Source organism: Cricetulus griseus, chromosome 7, assembly GCF_003668045.3.
Source record: "Cricetulus griseus strain 17A/GY chromosome 7, alternate assembly CriGri-PICRH-1.0, whole genome shotgun sequence".
In the NCBI taxonomy this organism is placed as follows: Eukaryota; Metazoa; Chordata; class Mammalia; order Rodentia; family Cricetidae; genus Cricetulus; species Cricetulus griseus.
In genome coordinates this window covers 130,038,523-130,043,587 of record NC_048600.1, presented here as the reverse complement: position 1 = coordinate 130,043,587, position 5,065 = coordinate 130,038,523, and the positions used below count along the sequence as shown (strand labels likewise).

The 5,065-nt window shown below is 51.9% G+C and overlaps 1 long non-coding RNA gene across 1 annotated transcript; it reads left to right on the top strand.

Moving 5' to 3' along the window:
* The first annotated feature begins 759 nt into the window (after positions 1–759).
* LOC118239128 lies at positions 760–4,564 on the top strand. Its single transcript, XR_004770693.1, has 3 exons — positions 760–910; positions 1,658–1,793; positions 4,306–4,564. It is a non-coding gene; the product is annotated as an uncharacterized LOC118239128 (long non-coding RNA).
* The last annotated feature ends 501 nt before the right edge of the window (positions 4,565–5,065 follow it).

The window sequence follows — 5,065 nt, the reverse complement described above, 5'->3', positions numbered from 1 at the left end:
TCTCTACACTGCCGGGTGGAGAGGGAGGGGCATGTACTCTTGAGACCATTGTCCCCCAATGCCACGTACCCTCTGGGCCTTCCCCACGACCATGTGTGTGAGATTCTGAAGACTGAACCCACTCCCTAAGCACGCTATGCCCAGGCTATGGCCCCAGCAAGTCAGTGCACCTTCCCCACACACCCTTGCACTCTATCCCCAGGCTATAGCCCCAGCAAGTCAGTGCACCTTCCCCTCCCCCCCCCCCACCTCTGTCTGATGCTGGGGAGCCTTTGGGAGGAAAAGAGTGACTGGCCAGTCAACAAAGGGAGTCCTGAGTAGGACTGGGGACACAGGTGAGATGGTACCGCCCTCCCCCTGCACAGACACTGGGTCAGGTTCTTAGAAGTCTATGGAGGGTCAGGAAGGCCCTATTAGAAAGCAGAGTTGAGAGCAAGCCAGGCTCCCAGCTAATCCTCTGCTGAGCCCACTTGCTGGAAAGCCACTCTTCTGGGGGATTGGATTTCTTTGCTTATTCTCAAATCCCCTGGCTTTGGGGGGCCTCAGCATAGGAGGCAGACTGGAATGAAAAGAGACCTTTCAATAAAGCACAGCGCCCCACACCACCACCACATTTGCTGAGGGAGACACCTTGAATTTCACAGAGTGGGTCTGAGAAGGTGGAGGGGGTTGGGTGTGAGGGAGGGAGGACCCTTGATAAACGCCCCCATGGTGCTCAGCATGGCAACTTGGAAAATGCCAGTCATGTATTTTTAATCTGCATTCTCCTCTCTGAATAGTGGGAAGCAGGATGCTGAGGTTTGACTGGCATTCCTGAGGGGCACTGAAGGAGGCTGGAGTTGGAAGAAATGAGCTCCAAGGTCTCCACAATAACTCCTGACCCGACCCCGCTCCTCCCCGCTGGTCTCAGGTGGCTGGACCCCTCCCCATGGCATTCCTTGAAAGAGCTGTCTCTCTGAGAAAATAAAAAGGCATTAGAGTTCTGATCAGAACCAGCTGGGATGAGGAGAAAGGGCATAGAGGAAACAGGACAAAGGGCAGTGTGGTCCCTACCCCACCCATGCCCCTGCAACCTGCCCCTGCCCCACCCATGCCCCTGCTCCTCCCCCTAACCCTGCCCCTGCTCCTACCCAGGCTCCTGCCCGTAGGTGTGCACCCATCCCTGTCCCTGTCCCTACACTACTCATGTACCAGCCCCTGTCCTTGTCCTGCTCATGGATCTGCTCCTGCCCCATCCCTGTCCATGCCCATTCACAATCTCCTGCCCCCACCCCCGCCCATCTGTGTGCCTGCCTCTGTCCCCTATCAACACACCCACTCCTGTGCGTGCACTCTGTCACTACCTTGGAGATGTTTCCAACAATGCCAACCTCAGACGCCCAGGTGACACGTCTGGGAGAGACATGTAGAAAAGGCTCTCACTGAAGGAAGGAGACTGAGGGCAGAAAGTTCTCCAGGGTGGGAGAGCAGGGACTGAGAAGAGGACCAGGGTTTCGTGGTCTGGGCTCAGAGAGCTACCAGGGAGCTAAGTAGGGCACAGTGTCTTCTGGGGTAGGGGTGGGGGACAGAATGGCTGGGTAGTCACTGTGCAGTCTTGGTGGACTTGGGCAGGTCATCTGAGTTCCGAGAGCTCCTCATCTCCCCTCTCCATTTGCAGATAAGAGCCATCAATCAAGCATTTTGACAGCGATGAGCAAAGGGAATAATGTACGCCACGAGTCTTCAGCCCATGTTGGAACCTGGAGAGACTCGAGTCTAGTGGCAGGGATGAGGCGTCGCCAGCAGCTACAGAGGTAGATGAACATACCCGCAAGGGGGTTGTTTATTTCAGGGACCTCTTATATCTGGGATTCTGGAGAGGAGGGATTTCCTCCCTCATCTAATCTTTCCAGGAATTGTCCTCGTGTGCCCACCCAGAGGCATTTGTCTTAATTGTTTCCAGGTCCACAATTAAGTCAATCCAGAAAAGCATGTGTTTCTGTCACAGCTGCCGAAAGGGGCAGGCATCTGACCTTAGTGACTAAGACAAGGTCAGACAAATACGTGTTCGGCTGTTATGGCTGCCGAAATGGGGAGCTGGTCCCTTCACAGAGTTCAGTTCCCAGCACCCACATTGGGAATCTCACTGCTGCCTGTAACTCCAGCTCAGGGTCGGTGGGGAGGCTCACTTGGCAGCTGCAGGAACCCACATGCGTGCGGTCACATGTACCACTGGGAAAGTCAGTGCAGCTCATGGTACTCTGAAGGCACTCATGGTACTCTGATTGGTAAGGAACCAATCAGAAGTTAGCTGGTGGCGCGATGCTTTATGGCTCTGGATGTGCTTTACAGACAAGTGCACAGCAATGACGCACAGAGCATAGCAACCACCCTGGGAGGGCCTATGGGCCACAACAACCAGAGCAACACAGAGCAAGCCCTCCAAGCCTGGAGGCACACCAATCCTGTGCGTACCCCTAGACACTCCCCTTACGCTGCCCCACAAGATCTCTCTACAGCCGGTTCGAGCTGTCTTTTGTAGCCATCCGCCATGGCACGTGGGTGAAAGACCCGAGCTAACATGGGGTTAGCTTGTTAAACAACAATAAAGCCTCATGCAGTTTGCATCAAGCTTTCGAATCTGCCTGGTGATTGGAGTGACCACGGACCTGGGTGGAGATTCTGGAAGCCTGAGCTTTCCGGGGGGGGGGGGGTGTCTTACATCTCTACTGGAGAAGACAGAGCCTGCTCTATGCTGGTCCCCTGGACCCTCCCCAGGGCCTCTTCCCCTTGAGTTTTTATGTGTCTTTTCCCCATGGCAAGCTGTCCTTGTGGGAGCAAAATGACTTTCTGTGAGTCTCATTGTTATTCTTTTGTTTAAATTAAAGATAAAGAAGAGGTAGAAGGCGCAAGATGAGACATATTAGCCAGTTTATTTTAGGCCCAGCAGAGTAGAGAGACTAAAGGAGAAGAGAAGCAGGGTTAATGGCTGACCAGTTGCCATAGAGAGAGAGAGAGAAGAGAAGCAGAAGCAGACAGAGAAAAGGAGAAGAGTAGAGAGTGCAGAGTAGAGAGAGTGTAAATGGGCAGGGGTCTGTCTTTTAAAGGGGTCCTCTGCACCTGAGTGCAGACTTAGTTCCCATGGAACCCTGAGCTGACCAGGGTACTGTCTGTTCCGCCAGGTAACAGGGGCAGGCCAGCATAAAGCCTGAACCTTTCAATCCCACCTTTACTTATTATTAAAAAAAAAGATGGAGTGTTAGACATGGCAGATTAAGGAATAAGGGCGTCAAATTCTCAAGACTGCTTCCTGCTGACATGGGGGGCGTTGATCATCTTTGGGGGACCCGAGAAGGTTGGGGTTCTGCCAGGGGATAGCTGGTTGTTTCATCACAGTCCAGGCTGTATGAAACTCCCTGGCGCCTCTTAGACCTGGCAAGATGTTGGCAGAGTAGAGGACAAGGTTAAGTTTAGAAAAAAATTTTTCTTAGGTCCTGTCACTTGAGGGGAAGATTGTAAGATGAGGGAGGGGTTCCCAAGGAGTCCTAACATGAGGGAAGGGAGTCCTGGGACCAGGGAAAGGTTCAATAACTGGAGTGAATCTGACCTGTTTGTTTGGATCCAATTCAGCTCCCTGGAACTTACAAGAATCCTTAGAGTTTATGGAAACATAAGTATTAGACACATTAGCAGCATATTCTTGTTAGAAGCAACTTGAAAGCATTACCATTTTAAAATTGACATACTTTTTTAGGACAAAGAAAAGCATCTTAATCTTGACCTCGTAGTTATGATCGTATAGTGGTATTGAAGAACTTTACTAACTATGAACAGCAGCATGAGAAATAGAGAAATCAGGAACATATTTCATTCTTTTTAATGTCTCAACTCACTTTAGCATCACTTAAGCCTTTTTATCCTAAGACCTTCATTACTTTAATTCATACACCTTACACTCGTAGTGAATGAACCATTGGGCCTAGGATAGCCTTAGGGACTCTGAACTCACAGACGTGACCTGGGCAAGGCTGTGCCCTCCTCTGTGGGCTTCAGGTCCATTTCTCATCCAAGGGTGAATCAAGGGGCCCTTTAGACAATGCGTGAGGTGAGGTTCTCTGATACAAGCATGGTTGGCTTCAGATAGTGCCATACTGTTGGGGCAGCAGAATAGTCACCAGTGAAGACAGACATGGTCTCATCAACCCAGCAGTGACAGGCAGTGAGGAAGCTGGTGGGAGGAGGGGTTGGCAAAAATATCGATTATAAAGTTTGGGGTCCAAACCTCTGCTCTATTTCCAGGAGCCTGAATCTCCCATTGTCTTTCAGATGTCCGGCTAATCACCGCAGGATGGCTTGGCCTCAGTGGAGAATGTCTTGTAGTTTACATAACAACAGACCTAGGCCCTGGCTGTGCCTGCACCTATTCTGAGAACTTGCTTACGTGCCTAGAGACTGTTGAGTGCCTCTGGAATCAAAAGAAATTTTTGATATCTGCTTTATACATGATAATAGATGTCTTTTGCGGTCACCCCCACTGCTGGAAAGCTATTTAAGAGGATGCTTTGAATAAACTGGAGACACCAGTTTCCACCATGGATTGAGAGCCCTCCTGAAATGACAAGATGTCCGTGTCTCGTCTTAATCGCCGTTGGGTAGCTACGAGTTTCCCGGTCCAGCACCCCCTGACTCGGGTATGGACCTGGTGCCATTGGGCTGGCTCCGATCTCAGCCCCAAAGACTTCAGTCCAGAATAGATAGCCTCTGTAGCATGGGAGTGATACAAGCCAGGCCTCGGCAGGAAGCCATTATTCCCACAGCCCCAGCCACTCCTGGGCCATCCCTGCATAAAATGTAATCCTGGGCAGGAGACATCATGTCAGGAGAGCCAGGTAAGAGAAAGGAAGAGGTCTGAGGCAGGTGGCCGGCTGAGGGTGGGGAGAGGTCTGAGGCAGGAGGCCGGCTGAGGGTGGGGAGAGGTCTGAGGGAGGAGGCCGGCTGAGGGTGGGGAGAGGTCTGAGGGAGGAGGCCGGCTGAGGGTGGGGAGAGGTCTGAGGCAGGAGGCTGGCTGTGGATGGGGAGAGGTGAG